At 43.5% G+C, this 17,840-nt stretch overlaps 1 protein-coding gene across 2 annotated transcripts in view; it reads left to right on the top strand.

Annotated features, from left to right (window-relative positions):
• Window positions 1–17,840, top strand: part of LOC109561150 (uncharacterized) — a 126,288-nt gene that overhangs the window by 91,701 nt on the left and 16,747 nt on the right. The window lies entirely within an intron of this gene.

Raw genomic sequence — 17,840 nt, 5'->3', positions numbered from 1 at the left:
TCCAGATTCTTCTTGCAGAACTTAAGCAGCCTCCTTCTAGCTGAGCTAGGCAGAACCTCAAGTCCTCCTGGCCCGGAACACCCAGCACTCATCACACCGCGGCTTTTCTATGTACGCCATTTTGTTTCATGGTCCCATTTCCGCCCCAAACCTGCCACTCTGGAGATGAATGCCGCATCTCACCTTCCTCACGCTCTCCAGAGGCCTCACCTCAGCCCTGGGTGAGTACCTCCACTTTTATCGAGGATGGAAAACAAAGTGCTTTGCTGAAAGAAAGCCTGATGTGGGGTGACAAGGTGCCCTCTAGCTCTGATTCTCTCCCACTGGACTTCAACCTCATCCCTGCTCTCTATTTTGGGAAGCTTTCCATCCCACAGGCCACAGAGGCAACCAACAGCCTGAAGAGAATGGCACAGGGATGAGCACAGAGGTCACCCTGGATACCGTGTGTTATGAGCTGATTACACACTGTCCCAAAGCCGCCCTTGGTACAGATGCCGTGACTGCTAAATGGCACCTACTTCTCGTTCCAGCAATTAGTTTTGATCTCTCTGCGTTAATGCTGTGTCCGGTTGTTCTGAGAGAGAAAGAAATGCTCTGCCTCTGCACCATTTGTTTTTATGTCTGCATTCAGTGAAGACTTGCTGAAGCCTAGGTCTCTGCTAGGCGTCCTGAGTGATAAGAAGGAATCATACACCCCACCGACCTCAAGAAGGGAATAGCATAGAGAAGGAGATAAAACATGTACGCAAAATACAGCGTACTCCAGTGTTTGGAAGAAGGAGAAGAACATTCTGTTATTCAGTGCTTTAGTAGTGTCTGACTTTTTGCGAGGCTATTACTGTAGCCCGCCAGGCACTTCTGTCCATGGGATTCTCCAGGCAAGAATACTGGAGTGGGTTTCCTGCCCTCCTCCAGGGGACCTTCCTGACCCAGGGATCAAATGAATGTCTTTTATGTTTGTAGCCGGGTTCTTTAACACTAGCGCCACCTGGGAACTACCAGTTATGTGCTGGGCAAAGTTTGAGGCCTGAAGATACAGAGTGAAAAAGGTAAAGGTACCCACTCTCATGGGGACAGATGATCATTACACTAGTAAAATATTAAATATACAAAGTTAATTTTAAAAGTGGTCAATGTGATTAACAGGAATAGGATTGGATGGGGTGAAGTTTAGCAGCTTAGAGCAGGCATTCAGGTAGACCACTCCAGACAGGTGACCTCTCTGAACAATGAGATGGCTCTAACTGTACCAGGCCTAGAGAAAGAACAATCAGTTCAGTACAGTCGCTCAGTTGTGTCTGACTCTTTGCAACCCCATGGACTGCAGCACGCCAGGCCTCCCCGTCCATCACCAACTCCCAGGGTTTACTCAAACTCATGTCCATTGAGTCGGTGATGCCATCCAACCATCTCATCCTCTGTCAGCCCCTTCTCCTCCTGCCCTCAATCTTTCCCAGCATCAAGGTCTTTTCAAATGAGTCTGTTCTTCATATCAGGTGGCCAAAGTATTAGAGCATCAGCTTCAACATCAATCCTTCCAATGAATATTCAGGACTGATTTCCTTTAGGATGGACTGGTTGGATCTCCTTGCAGTCCAAGAGACTCTCAAGCGTCTTCTCCAACACCACAGTCCAAAAGCATCAATTCTTTAGCACTCAGCTTTCTTTATAGTCCAACTCTCACATCCATACATGACTACTGGGAAAGCCATAGCTTAACTAGATGGACCTTTGTTGGCAAAGTAATGTCTCTGCTTTTTAATATACCATCTAGGTTGGTCATAGCTTGTCTTCCAAGGAGTAAGCGTCTTTTAATTTCATAGCTGCAGTCACCATCTGCAGTGATTTTGGAGCCCCCCAAAAATAAAGTCTGCCACTGTTTCCACTATTTCCCCATCTATTCGCCATGAAATGGTGGGACCAGATGCCATGATCTTCATTTTCTGAATGTTGAGTTTTAAGCCAACTTTTTCACTCTCCTTCTTCATTTTCATAAAGAGGCTCTTTAGTTCTTCCTCACTTTCTGCCATAAGTGTGGTGTCATCTGCATATCTGAGGTTATTGATATTTCTCCCAGCAATATTGACTCCAGCTTGTGCTTCCTCCAGCCCAGCGTTTCTCATGATATACTCTGCATATAAGTTAAATAAGCAGGGTGACAATATACAGCCTTGACGTACTCCTTTTCCTATTTAGAACCAGTCTGTTGTTCCATGTCCAGTTCTAACTGTGGCTTCCTGACCTGCATATAGGTTTCTCAAGAGGCAGGTCAGGTGGTCTGGTATTCCCATCTCTTGAATAATTTTCCACGGTTTGTAGTGATCCACACAGTCAAAGGCTTTGGCATAGTCAATAAAGCAGAAATGGATGCTTTTCTGGAACTCTCTTGCATTTTTGATGATCCAACAGATGTTGGCAATTTGATTAGAAAAGGCAGAGGAACTAGGGAAAGAATGATAAGGACAGAGAAAACAAGTGCAAAGGCTATGAGGTGGGCACAGGCTGGGAGCTTTAGGAGAGAAGTGATAGTTGAGCTTCAAAGTCTAGTAAAATGGCATTTCTGAAAAACAAAATGGCACAAGCATGAACTGCATTGAGTTGGAAGCGAGCATTAATTTGAATCAAGGTCTACTGAAACCTGAAATTCAGAAGATAAAATGAGGTGGGTTATTTATGGAGAACCCAGGGTCAGGCTACAGCTGTGGGGTCTGGCCTGTGAACAGGAAGCCCCATGGGGTTTAGCACAGCCTCTGACTTGATAAGAATGTGCTTTAGGAAGATTTCTCTGGCATTAGTGGGAACCATTTATACCTTCGGCACACAAATACGCCTCTGTGCTTTAGTCAAAGCTTCCTACTTCCTGATAAATATTCATCTTCATGCCTAGGTTTTTTTGTAAGAGGCTGGGCTATAAAACAGTTTTCAGAAGGACTAGCAATATGATTTGTGGGGCCCAGTGCAAAATAGAAATGCCAGGCCCTTTGTTCAAATGCAGAGTAAAGGTGTCTTCCTTCTTTCAGCTGTCTTTGTCTTGACTTGTCGTGGTGGTTTGTATTTGCTCTTTAGTACAAAATAACTCCTCAAGAACAAGGATACTTGCCAGACACATGCAGACCCTTACGGGTCCCAGATGCCTTCCCCACTGACCCAACAGTCCGGCACCCACACCCAGGATTGCCCAGCGGGGAAGGCAGCAGTGGGCATGGGGCAGAAGCAGAAGAGGCAGAGGTCAACACCCCATCCCTCAGAGTCCGGGAGGTGGAACCACCATGAACCAAGGCTCCAAGCCCCGGTGGGGCGTGCTCCACTGTTTCTTCAACTTCACTTACAAAATGCAAATTCAAAGATCAACTCTTTGAAGAATTTCAAAATGCTGATTGCACCCTTCTGCTGTGGGCGCTTGGTGCAAAGGCACAGGTGGAATGCCCTTGAAGCCTGCTCTGGTTGGGGTGTGAGGAGAGGGCTTCCATGTAGAGCTTTTCCCCAGAACTTAAACTTGGTGAGCTACTGCCCTTCAAAACCACATGTGCTGCTACTGTCTTATAAGGTGCTGCCATTGGGGAGAACTGAGGGCAGGGCACATAGGACCTGTCTTTATTATTTTTCAACTTCCTGTGAATCTACAGTTATTTGAAAATGTTGCTGTTCAGTTGCTTAGTCGTGTTCCACTCGGCCACCCCATGCACTGCAACACAACAGGCTTCCCTGTCCTTCACTATCTCCCAGAGTTCACTCAAACTCAAGCCCATTGAGTCAAAGATTATATATCAAAAGCCCTCACACATATGCTATTTTTCTGAAGACAGGGAGGGGTGGGGCAGTGGGAAGGAAACCAAGAGCAAGATTGGGAGGATGAAGTTGAAGTTAAAATACTTGGTGGTATTCAGCTGGACATCACAAGTTAACTTGCAACCCCGGCTAGAAATGCAAAAGGAGAGTGGTCAGGCTCGCATTCCACAGGTGAGGGATTGATCAACTTATTTCTGACCATACCCCCTTTTAGCCTGTTCAGGTACATTAAATGATCATTTTCTGATCATTCCCCATATACAAAGACACTGTACTGTCATATGCTGTCTGGGATTACAATATAAGTGCATTTTATGTCAGGAATGCATTTCCAGAGGTGATGGTATTGAATACAAAGAACTTCTAGTTGCCAGCTAAAAGCAGGACCACCTCACGGCAATGGAGTGAACAGAGCTGTCTTGGCCCGTGTGTGTCAAAATTCTCGATTCTCATTTAACAGTATTCACCTCATTTCTGACTTCATGCCTGGTGTTTACATAGTACTATTCCAAATTTGCACAGTTTGAATTGGCATAAAAGAATCTACACAGATGTTAGAGGGATAATGTTGGAATTAAATAAACATCTATAAAGCATCTAGCATAATCCTTGAAACAAAACAGGCAGAAAATTAAAGTTAGCCATTCTTATTGCTACCTGTAGCAATAAGGTAATATTATATTCAATAATACTTTGAATAAAATCGCAGTTTTCCAATCCAAAGAATAGTATCTTTAAACTATAAAGATGAGTTGTTTAGTTGCTAAGTCATGTCTGACTCTTCTTGCAAGAATTCCTTTTAAAAAATAATAATAATAATAATCTGTGTGAACAGACTCAAATAGAGCTCACAGAGTTAAAACATTTTATAAGAAAATACCATTTAGTATTGAAGTTTTAAGTGTTTTTCCAGTGAAAAAAAAGTTAATGCCCAGTCAATTCTGCTTCTGTGCAAATGTGGAACAGAATAACAAATTAAACCTACCCATCCTCCCGAAGCTTTGTTCTGGTCAGTGATTAGAATACCTCTTCCATGATGTTGTTTTTCTTTGCTCATGGGAGAAGGACTAGTAATCAATGAGATATCTGAATTAAAAGCAAACAGTGTAGAGGCACTCTGCATGGTCCTTCCCTGAATGGACATAAGTGGCCCCTCGTGTTCTTCCACTCCTGGGTAACAGCTCATGCTTGAAGGACATTTGAGCAACAGTGCAGGGCCAGGGCACCAGCATTCAGAACACCCAGCACCATCTTCACGTAGTCTAAAGACAAGCCTGCCCTTGGGTCTGACCGTTGTCACCATCATCATCTGTCCCTAGCAGCATGTCCTCCAAAGCCACTCTTATACTGTGCTGGGGCCTCAAGGGTTCAAAGAAGGCTAAAGCTGCCATATAAGTGCACACTGTTCCAGAGAGACAGAAATGTTCCTGAAAACAGAACTAGGGAGACTTAGCCCCAAAGAGTTTATGTTATAGCTATGAAGAAACACAACAGAACACCAGGAACTTGTTCCAGAAGAAACTGTCATGCTAGATACCAGGTCCGAAGGCTTCTTAATAGCTGGCCAGCTGGATCATTTGGTGTTTTAGTCAATTACTTCCTCTGGATCTTTCCGGTAAGCACCGGAAGCTTACCGGAAGTAGGTAAGCACCGTGTTACCTACTATCTGTGAAAAAACACACACTGTCTGCTCAAATGGAGCTGGTATCTACCTTGGTCCATAGCACCCACATGAAACTGTTCGTCTAATGACAGATGAGGAGGACCAGCTTTGGATCCAGGCCTCAATATTGCTAACTTCCTGCCTCAGCAGAATTGGGCAACTCAGTGAGCTTTTCCAAGCCTTCCTCCTGAAATGCAAGAGGGGGATAATAATATCCCTGACCTCCTAAGGTGAATGTGAGCCTGGCAGGTAGGAAATCTTAACTTTATGAAATGAATTTCATTTCATGAAGACAATTTCATGCTGTGGTTAGGTAAGCCATGGTTCACACCCTGGCTTTACCACCTATTAGCTGCATATCCTTGGTCAAATTACTTAACCTCACTTGCTCCCATTTCTTTGGTTGTAGAATACAGATAACTGTCATAGTGAGATGATTTTCCAACCTCACTGAACTCAACAAAATTAAGACCAGTCTTTCTGAATGCAAAGAATCAGAATCAGTTTTTCACCATTCAATTTCCACTCCCTGGTAGCTCAGATGGTGAAGAATCTGCTTACATTGCAGGAAACCTGGGTTTGATTCCTGGGTCAGGAAGACCCCCTGGAGAAGGGAATGGCAACCCACTCCAGTATTCTTGCCTGGGGAATCCAAAGGACAGAGGAGCCTGGCGGGCTGCAGTCCAGGGCTACACCATCGGACATGACTGAGCGACTAACACTTTCATAGTTTTCACTCCAGACAAGGCCAAATGGCATTAAGAAATCATGCACACTATTTTTAGTAGCATGCTCAAAATTTATTTTCCCTTTCTCAAAAGTCTAAGCCATTCAGAAGATTTCCTGAGGTTGAACAGAAAGGGGTTGGCTATAAACTGCCAGTCAAGGCTATGGACATAACAAAGCAACTACTGCAAAGAGCAGGTGGAATTCTGACTTTTTTTATTACCTCCCTGGGGTTTCATAGTGAATAGGCAATGGAAGCAGGTTCAATGAGAAGGCTGCCATTATTTACTAAATATATTAAACCAGAAGGCCCCCATAATTTTCAAATGCACAGAGAAAATTCTCACAAGAGTTTGGCATATGTTACATGTTCTCTACCCCCGTTTATAAACTTGCTTATGGCGGTCTTCTCCTGTGGTTAAGACTCTGCTTTCCAACGCAGGGGAGTGTGGGTTCAATCCCTGGTCAGGGAACTAAAGTCCCACATACTATGCACCAAAAATTTAAAAGAACAATGGAGCATAGCTCTGATTTCGTTCCCCAGAGAAAGAAGAAAAAATTTTAATTATATCGTGACTGTTAGGAGAGCACATAAACCCATACACAGAGTATCTGATGGAGAATCTCCAAGATGAGACATCAAATGACTGAAAGCGCACAGCACACAGCCTCGTGTATGATAAGAACTCAGTCTCAATAAGTTACTAGCCAAAAAGAAAAAAGAACCCCAAGGGGCGCTATATAATTCCGCACTCAATTATACAGTACAGGCATGCTTTGCAAGAAGAGAAAGAATGGTTATGCCTATAAAAAGCAAGAGTGTGTGTGTGAAAGTCACTCAGTCATGTCCAACTCTTTGCGACCCCATGGACCATATAGTTAGTGGGATTCTCCAGGCTACAATACTAGAGTGGGTAGCCATTCCCTTCTCCAGGAGATCTTCCCAACCCAGGGATCGAACCCAGGTCTCCTGCATTGCAGGCAGATTCTTTACCAGCTGAGTCACCAGTGAAGCCATCAAAAGCAAAAACCACTTCATAAATGAAGAAGAATTTGAGCTAGACCTCAAAGGATGGCTACAATATGATTTAGGGGACTAGAGACAGGAGGGCATGAATGGTGAGGGAAACCTGAGCATACACAGAGAAGAAATGAGTGGTTTGTTCCCGGGTCCTTGAAGACTAGTGGTGGAATCTGATAGAAACAATGAGACCTGTTTGTAGAGGGGATTGGCAATGAGCAGGAGAATCTTGTTTGCATATTTTGATGTTTCTGTGAATCTTATCAGTCTGGATCCATTCAGGAGATGAAAGTCACACAGTAAAGTTACTACTCCCTGTTGTCTGCACTGCAGCATCCACAGAAACAAATGTCCATAGTGCTGGCAAGCTGTGCACACAGATGGTGCTGGGGTACCACCACATATGCTGCTGATGGGTCCTGAAGAGGCCTCCCTCTGTAGGAACCTAATGGACTTTTGTGTACCTCAGCCAAGTGTTCTGGAGTTCCCTCGAAGTCCACTCTCATAGGACTGAGGAGAAGGTGTGCAGGCAGGAACTTTGACTAAAGCACAGGTTTCACTGCAGTCCAAACTAAGAGCTGAGGTCCCCTGGGGAAGCTGCATCCTGCAAGCTCTTAGCATGGGCAGAAACCTCTGGGGCTGAGGAGTGGAGAAAAATAAAGCACTCTCTAAGTCCACCGGAACAATCCACAGGATCCAGGAAGAAGACCCCTTCATGTGCTCTCTCTCCAGTGCTCTGTCCTGGCAAAGTTGAGCTACATCAAGCCGTCTGGCAAAGGCAAAATATTTGAAGGTTCAAGCTCCATTTTCAGGAGTCGGGGAATGAAGGGCAAGTTAGGAACTAAGAAGCAATAAATTGGCAACTGCCCCCATGGGCAGACTTTCCATTGCAGTATCAGGCAATGTGGATTACCTCATCAAGACTGTACTGGCGTCAGAGATCAGCCAGGAGGCTGCTGCAGCGACACAGTCATGACAGGCCAAGGCCTCGGATCAAAAGGATGTCAGCTGGGATGAAATAGAGAGGTCGGGTAAGACAGTTCAAGGGAACAGGATCATGAGGAAAAATGAATGTACTGACTTGGGAAAATTCCAGAGTCTCAGAACATGTCCAGAAAGGGGGCTATGGAACTGTCGAGAACTTACTCTGAGAGGCTGAAGACTAGGAAATCCACCTAAGGCTGAAGCCTTTGTGGGTCCTTAGTGCCTAGCACGACTGGCGGTAGGTATGGACACACTTCAGTAAGCGTTGGTGGAAGGGAGGGAAGGTGGGTGGGTGGGAAAGAGAGAAATCCTTTACAGGAAAAGTAGAGGAGTAGTCCAGAGTCCCAGTCTGAGCGTGACCAGAGGCAAGGACTAAATCCTCCAAATCCCTGAGTAAAGGGGCAGAGAGCCTGTAACAAGCTTTGTCACCCAAGTGACCAGAATCCAAGCACAGGAGCCTCCCCTGAGATCATCACAACTCCCTTCCAAGACACGACAGGGAAGTGCCCAGGCTCTCCCCATTGCTGCCTGCTCCCTCCACGCCAACCCCACCCCGTCCAGCCTGGCTCTCCACCCAGTAATACACCCCCAGCGCTTCCAGAGCAGGAGCTTCACCTGCACAGCCTCCCTGGGTCCTGGGGATGTAGCAGGGATGGTTCATTCGTGCTTAAACTGAAAGTTGACCCTCGCTGGGAGAGAGAAACTTCCTTTAGCAACAGTTATGCACCTCACAGAGAAAGGTGCCATTACCCCCATTTTTCAATCGAGGATCCAGGTTCTGAGAGATTAAGTCTTACCCCTTGTTCATGCAGCATCTAAGTCTTGGAAGAGAAAAAAAAAAAAAAGAAATGTATAGGAACTTACTTTAAATAAAATTATCCTGTCACCCATATTAAATTAAAGCCTCTTATTCTTTTTTTTTTTTTAGTTTCTTACTCTTCATTTTCATCAAATTCTACAGAATAATGAAAGTTAACATGTACAGGTCACTTATAAAGTGCCTAGCAGTGTTCCTAACACTGCACAGATAATATCACAATCCTTAGAGCAACCCTGTTTTATACAGAAGGAAATTGAGGCACAGAGAGGTGAAGTGACTTGCCCAAGGTCATGTAAGTGACCTAATAAGCGGTACAGCGAAGATTCAAATCCAGCTGGTCTGGCTCTAGAATCCGTCTACAAACTAGCAACACACTGAGTTCAGAGAGAAACCTTGTAAGCCTAACATTCAACTGTAGAGTTTAAGGTGTAGCATGTCTTGATTTTACAGTTAGCCTGATGACTCCCAGACAATTTTGAACAGGGTCATGACTATGACTCAGATTCACTACTTCACGGTTTTTCTGTTGTAATGAAACTATTGCACGGCGGTTGTTATATTCTAAGGGTTGGTTCAGGATCCAAAGAAAATGTTGACAAATGAGATGTGATTGAGGCCGGAAGTGTATTCAAATCTGTCGAGCCCAGGCAGCCAGGACCCCAGCATCATTAGCATCCTTCCGTTTGGCTAGTCTTCCAGCAGGAAGCCTGTCTGTCTGAGTGCAGCGTAACGTGTTGGTGTTGATGAACTCCCTCAGCCCCCAGAGCCGCCCGTGTTTTCTGGAGCCCAGTGTCTCCCTCGTGCCAGGAAACACTACGGTGTTGCCAGCATGTATTTATCACTCTGAAAAAATGGTTCATCCTTCCAGGCGAACTGAAAAGAAAAGCACAAAATTCTGAGTTTGCAGCCAGTTACCTCTGCTGATGTCTCAAATAAGCTAGACTGCATTAAAAGAGCAGAGAAAGAACAGTAAGCATACATTTATCCAGATTACAGAGCTTTTGCATTGTGGGGGGCACTGCTCAATGTCTTGATAAAATCAAAAAGAGAAATAGTAAATTCACAAAGCTTTGACAAGGCACCCAGTACCTCTTAAAAACAAGGGCCTGACCTATATGCTTGCTTAACTTTCTGCTCTGTACTTCATCCATCCCTCCTTGCCTGCCCAAAAAGCAAAACATAAATTTAAAAAAACATACACGCATCTTACAAAACATGATCTGCTGGAGAAGGGAATGGCAAAAACCACTCTGATTTCTTGCCACAAGAACCCCATGAAAGGCAAAAAAAGATGACACAGGAAGATGTATCCTCCAGGTTGGAGGATGCCCAATTTGCTACTGGGAAAGAGCAGAGAAATAGCTCCAAAAAGAATGAAGAGGGTGAGGAAATCGGAAATACCACCCAGCGGTGGGTGTGTCTGGTGGCAAAAGTAAAGTCCAATGCTGTAAAAAAAAATACTGCATAGGAACCTGGAATATTAGGTTCATGAATCAAGGTAAATTGAATATGGTCAAGCATGAGATGGGAAGAGTGAACATTGACAGTTCAGCAATCATGGAACTAAAATGAACAGGAATTGGTGAATTTAATTCAGATGACCATTATATCTACTACTGTGGGCAAGAAACCCTTAGAAGAAATGGAGTAACCCTCATAGTCAAGAAGAGTATAAAATGCAATACTTGGGTGCAATCTCAAATATTACAGAATGATCTCAAGTCATTTCCAAGACAAACCGTTCAACATCACAGTAATCCAAGCCTGAAGCTGAATGGTTCTATGAAGACCTACAAAACCTTCTAGAACTAACACCCAAAGAAGATATCCTTTTAATCATAAGAGACCGGAATGCAAAGTAGCAAGTCATGAGATAGCTGGAATAACAGGCAAGATTGGCCTTGGAGTACAAAATGAAGTAGGGCAAAGGCTAATAGAGTCTTGCCAAGAGAACATACTGGTCATAACAAACACCCACTCCCAACAACATAAGAGAAGACTGTACACATGGACATCACCAGATGGTCAGTACCAAAATCAGATTGATTATATACTTTGCAGCCAAAGATGGAGAAGCTCTATACAGTCAGCAAAAACAAGACCTGGAGCTGACTATGGCTCAGATTATGATCTCATTATTGCAAAATTCAGGGTTACAATGAAGAAAGTAGGGGGAACCATTAGACCATTCAAGTATGACCTAAATCAAATCCCTTATAATTATACAGTGGAAGTGACAAATAGATTCAAGGGATTAGATTTGGTAGATAGAGTGCCTGAAGAACTGTGTGCAGAGGTTCATGACATTGTATAGGAGGCAGTGACCAAAACTATACCCCCCAAAAAAAAGAAAGAAAGAAAGAAAGAAATGCAAGAAAGCAAATGGGTTGACTGAGGAGGACTTATTGAGAGAAAAAGAGAAGTGAAAGGCAAAGGAGAAAAGGAAAGATATACCCAACTGAATGCTGAGTTCCAGAGAATAAGGAGAGATAAGAAAGCCTTCTAAAGTGAACGATGCAAAGAAATAGAGGAAAACAATAGAAAGAAAAAACACTAGATCTCTCTCTTCAAGAGAATTAGAAATACCAGGGAACAGTTGATGCAAGGATGGGCAAAATAAAGGACCGAATGGCAAAGACCTAACAGAACAGAAGAGGTTAAGAAGAAGTGGCAAGAATAAACAGAAGAACTATACAAAAAAGATCTTCATGACCCAGATAATCACAATGGTGGTGTGATCAGTCACCTAGAGCCAGACATCCTGGAGTATGAAGTCAAGAAGACCATAGGAAGCATTACTAGGAAGCATTACTAGGAAGCATTACTATGAACAAAGCTAGTGGAGGTGAGGGAATTTCAGCTGAGCTATTTAAAACCCTAAAAGATGATGCTGTTAAAGTGCTGCATTCAATATGTCAGCAAAGTAGGAAAATTCAGCAGTGGCCATAGGACTGGAAAAGGTAAGTTTTCATCCCAATCACAAGGAAAGGCAATGCCAAAGAATGTTCAAACTACCATACAATTGCTCTCATTTCACATGCTAGCAAGGTAATGCTCAAAATCCTTCAAACTAGGTTTCAGCAGTATGTGAACTGAGAAATTCCAGATGTTCAAGCTGGTTTTAGAAAAGGCAGAGGAACCAGAGATCAAATTGCCAACATCCGCTGGATCATAGAAAAAGCAAGAGAATTCCAGAAAAACATTAACTTCTGCCTCACTGTCTATACTAAAGCATTTGACTGTGTGGATTGCAACAAACTGTGGAAAATTCTTCAAGAGATGGGAATACCAGACCACCTTACCTGTCTCCTGAGAAACCTGTACGCAGGTCAGGAAGCAACAGATAGAACCGGCCATGGAACAACGGACTGGTTCAAAGATGAGAAAAGAGTATGACAAGGTTGTATATTGTCACCCTGCTTATTTCACTTCTATGCAGAGTACATTGTGAGAAAATGCCAGGCTGGATGAATCACAAGCTGGAATCCAGATTTCTGGGAGAAATATCAATAACCTCAGACATGCATATGATACCACTGTAATGGCAGAAATTGAAGAGGAACTAAAGAACCTATTAATGAGGGTGAAAGAGGAGAGTGAAAATGCTGGCTTAAAACTCAACACTCAAGAAATTAAGATCATGGCATCCAATCCCATCATTTCATGGCAAAGAGACGGAGACAAAAGTGGAAACAGTGACAGATTTTATTTTCTCCATTTCCAAAAGCACCGCAGCTGGTGACTGCAGCCATGATGTTAAAACAGGCTTGCTACTTGGAAGAAAAGCTATGACAAACCTAGATAGTGTGTTAAAAATCAGGGACTTTGGGGACAAAGGTCCATATAGGCAAACCTATGGTTGTTCCAGTAGTCATATGCAAATGTGAGAGTTGGACCATAAAAAAAGTCTGAGCTTAAGAACTGATGCGTTTGAATTGTGGTGTGAGAGAGTACTTTTGAGAGTTCCTTGAACAGCAAGGAGATCAAACCATCCAATCCTACAGGAAATCAACCCTGAATATTCATTGGAAGAGCTGATGCTGAAGCTGAAACCAGTACTTTGACCACCTGATATGAAGAGCCAACTCACTGGAAAAGACCCTGATTCTGGGAAAGACTGTGGGCAGAGGGAGAAGGAGGTGACAGAGGATGAGCTGGTAGGATGGCATCATCGACTCAATGGACATGAGTCTAAGCAAACTCTGGGAGATAGAGAAGGACAGGGAAGCCTGGAGTGCTGCAGTCCATGGAGTCACAAAGAGTTGGACATGACTTGGGGTCACAAAGAATTGGACGTGACTCAGTGACACATCAACAACGACAATATATGCATGCTGCTGCTGCTGCTGCTGCTAAGTCGCTTCAGTCGTGTCTGACTCTGTGCGACCCCATAGATGGCAGCCCACCAGGCTGCCCCATCCCTGGGATTCTCCAGGCAAGAACACTGAAGTGGGTTGCCATTTCCTTCTCCAATGCAGGAAAGTGAAAAGTGAAAGTGAAGTCGCTCAGTTGCGTCCAACTCTTACCAACCCCATGGACTGCAGCCTACCAGGCTCCTCCATCCATGGGATTTTCCAGGCAAGAGTACTGGAGTGGGGTGCCATTGCCTTCTCCGAATATATGCATACATGTATCTATATAATAGGGCTTCCCCTGTGGCTCAGTGGTAAAGAATCTGCCTGCAGTGTAGGAAATGTGGTTCAATCCCTGCACCGGGAAGATCCCCTGAAGAAGGAAATAGAAACCCATTCTAGTATTCTTTCCTGGGAAATTCCATGGACAGAGAAACTTGGTGGGCTACAGTCTATGGGGTCACAAAGAGTCAGACACGACTAAGCAACTAACACTTTTCATCTATGTAACCATCTTGAGTTGTGTAGTGAGGGGTTTGAGTCCTTAAATAGAGTGAAGACCTCTATTTACTCACAGGACAAAGATAGCAAAGGTCACTAAAGCGAAAGTACTCGTATCTTTCCTCCTCGCCTTGGCAGGCTTTGCTGCTCTCCTCATCCTATTAGGTAGTATATGAACAGAGATCATTATCTTATAGCTATCGCAGAGTGATGGCTTCAGTCACCAGTGGGCAGGGTTCCCTCCAAACTGCTGCCTAGAGATAAAGTTCTCTCAGAATCATTAATAAGGAGAGACACTCCTTGTTCAATTTTGCTTCAGTTTGCTAGCTTTAAATACAGTACCTGAAGTGTGTATTTCATGCACCCTTTCACGTGGTACATTGCTTTAGGATATACTTTCTTTCCCTCTAAATTCATCTTGGGTCTGTTTTACCCACTGAGGATCAACTCTTTTTCATGGTTAAAGATGCCTTTTTCCCTCCTCCTCAGTTTGTGGGTTTTCATGGCTGTGCCTTCAGATAAAATGAGCCACGTTGGTATAACGTCCCAGCCTTTTCTCTCCTCTTAGATAAAGAGGCCTAGCAACAAGAATAAAAAGTTTCTAAAGTGTTCAAACCAAAATTCTGAGGAACACAAATAACCCAAAACACCTGCAGGCAATTTTACCAGAGAGCCCAAGTTGCAGACAGACACAAATGTCCTTGTCTATATTTTTCTTTATAGAAATAATTAAATTTAGAAGTGGATTCATTCTGGGTTGGGTTTTTATCATTATTATTTTTTACTATTTCCCTTCTCTGAGCAGTCTGACCTTTGGGATTATTGCTGTAGAAATCTTATTTCCAAGATAGATAATGTCAGCATTATCTAAGGCCATATGGCATAAACAGTCCAAGTTCTTTTCTTCTCAGTAGATAGCTTCTGGACCTCGCTAAACAATTTTGTTGGTAAATCCCTTCAGCGTCCCTGCTATTTTAATCAGTCCTGCACACAGGAAGTAGCTAGATCTCTGCTTCATGCTTTGGCTCAGGAATAGAGAAATGGAGCTAGAGCCTTTCCATGCCTTGGAAAGGAGAATATAAAGTTACAGGAAAGCCAAAGTCTTTAAGAAATCTTCATTGTTTCTAGTCCTGGTTTAAGGGAAACTTTTGGCAGAGCTAGAAGGAGGGAATCAGACTGAACCTATTTAAGAATTATTGCCAAACTGAAGGATTGAGTTTTGCTTAAGGGAGGAGTTAAAAACCCCAGGCATGGCAATAAGACAGAAGAGAGATTTCAGCTGTTCTTTATCTCTAGAAATCATTGGATTGGGGAACCACAGTCTAAGCAGAATTAGGATTAGACTGAATGAAGACTCCATTCCAACCCTTGAACCTCCATGAGAGTGGAATTTAAGGTGTTTGGGGAAATCCAGAGGAAAGAGTAAGATGAATATGCAGAGCTGCAAGGGCACCCACGCCTGCTACACCGGCTCTGTGTCCACGCTTCTATTGCAGCTGCTCCCAGGCCTACAGCAGGCTCGTGCTCAAGGGTAAGGAGGCGGCAGCTTAGATTAGTAAAAATGGAATCTGGGCCATGATGGATAGTAAGAGATAGCAGCCCTCATTTAAAATGATTTTTTAAAAGTTTTTAATTGGAGGATCATTGCTATTCAGTGTTGTGTTGCTTTCTGCCGCACGACAGCGCGAATCAGCCACAACCGTACATATATCCCCTCCTCTTTTAGCCTCCCTCCCGTGCGTGTGGACTCAGTTGCTCCGTTGTGACTGTGCCGCCAGCAAATCCCACATGTGGCAATGCAGACACTTAAATGCTGCTCTCTCAATTCATCCCACCCTCTCCTTCCCCTGCCGTGGCCACAGTCCATTCTCTACCTCTGTGTCTCTATTCCTGCCCTGCATGTAGGGCAGTGCCATTTTTCCTAGATTCCATATATATGTGTTAATGGGCGCTATTTGTTTTTCTGACTGACTTCACTCTGTATGTAGGCTTAGGTTCATCTACCTCATCAGCATTGACTCGAATGCATTCCTTTTTATGGCTGAGTAATATTCCATTGTATATATGTACCACAACTATTTTATCCATTCATCTGTCGTGGGCATCTAGGTTGCTTCCATGTCCTGGCTATCGTAAACAGTGCTGAAATGAACACTGGGATGCATGTGCCTTTTTCAGTTGTGGTTTTCTCAGGGTATATATATCCCCAGCAGTGGAATCGCTGGGTCATATGGTAGTTTTATTCCCAGTTTTTTTAAGGAATTTTCATGTTGTTCTCCATAGTGGCTGTGTCAATTCACATTCCCACTGTCAGTGCAAGAGACCAGCCCTTATTTTAAATCTACTCCATTCACCAATCACTCATTCTCCTGACACAGATGCAGCCTGAGTAGAGGCAAAGTGACTTCCGGTGCTTTTCTTGGTTGTGTGTCATATGCTGCTGCTGCTGCTAAGTCGCTTCAGTCGTGTCTGACTCTGTACGACCCCAGAGACAGCAGCCCACCAGGCTCCCCCGTCCCTGGGATTCTCCAGGCAAGAACACTGAAGTGGGTTGCCATTTCCTTCTCCAATGCATGAAAGTGAAAAGTGAAAGTGAAGTAGCTCAGTTGTGTCCGACTCTTAGCGACCCCATGGACTGCAGCCTACCAGGCTCCTCCATCCATGGGATTTTCCAGGCAAGAGTACTGGAGTGGGGTGCCATTGCCTTCTCCATGTGTCATATGCCACAGGAGTGTATTCTTTTGCCTTGCCCCACAGCAAGGGATGGAGGAGAGCACTGGTAGTTCAGCGTTAACTAAGAGTGTTGATACCAAGAGCCAAACGTGTCGTATCATCTAATCTGCCTAATGGGTCCAAAGGGAAGCAGCCCCACTGAGTATTTGCTCTTAGCAAACAAGCACATCTGTCACTTACTAATAGAATAAAATCTCCAGGCTTTATTGATGTTTCCCCATTTCTCTCTGTAGTTTAAGATGCTCCTGGGAAAATAATATAAATAATTAGCTGCTCTTTATAGGCATGCAAATTCTTTACCCTGATTAAAGCAAATGAACATATATTCTCCTGGTTTCTAATGTCATATTCTTGGCCATATACAATTGTTATAAGATGTGCTACTTTCTTTCTACTTACTAAAACAGAGCAAAATTTTAGATCTCTGTCTGTATTCCAGGAAAGCTCATGGCTTTAGGAAATATTCTGTCTCCTAAAACATAAATATTGCAGCTTTCAACTGCTGACTCTAAGAGCCATGGCCCAAAAAGCCAGATGTGTGAAAGATACAGTGTGGAAGACATAGCCAGAAAACCAGTGCTTAAATCCTGTTTCTATATAACCTTGGGACATCTCATTGAAACTCTATTTCTTCTTCTAGAAAATGGGGATAACATTAGCTTCCTGCTTTACAGAGTAGTTGTGAAGAATAAAAAAGACAGGGTAAATGAAAATGTTTTATAAACTAAAGTGCCATACAAATAAGAGATATTACTTTTAGTTGGAGAATATCTTTGCATCTACCCCCTGTGAGTTGCAAGAAATTTTTCCCATGTGTGTATAAATTCACATCTACACATTTACGTATTTTGGTTTGTGGAGAGGTGTTGAGTTTTCATCAGCATCTCAAAAGGAAGTCGTCACCTAAAATTGGTTAAGAACCTTTGGGCTAGTTGGTGTTCTGCATCAACAATCATTAGTAATATGCAAGTTAAAACCACTAGGAAATACCACTATACACTCAGTAGGATGCCTGTTATCAAATAGACAAGCAGTACAGGCTATTGGTGAGGGTATGGAAAACCTGGAACATTCATACACTGCTGGTAGGAGTGTAAAACGGTACAGCCACTTTGGAAAAAGTTAAAGATAAAATTAGCATATGGCTCAGCAGTGTCCCTCTTAGTAATCTACCAAAGAGAATGAAAGCATATGCCCAAAGACCTGCACACAAGTTTTCATAGCAGCATTATTTGAATTAGCCCAAAA

This window comes from Bos indicus, chromosome 7 (genome assembly GCF_029378745.1).
Source record: "Bos indicus isolate NIAB-ARS_2022 breed Sahiwal x Tharparkar chromosome 7, NIAB-ARS_B.indTharparkar_mat_pri_1.0, whole genome shotgun sequence".
Taxonomy (NCBI): domain Eukaryota; kingdom Metazoa; phylum Chordata; class Mammalia; order Artiodactyla; family Bovidae; genus Bos; species Bos indicus.
Note: the sequence above shows the minus strand (reverse complement) of the source record. Positions and strands in the feature narration are given on the sequence as shown.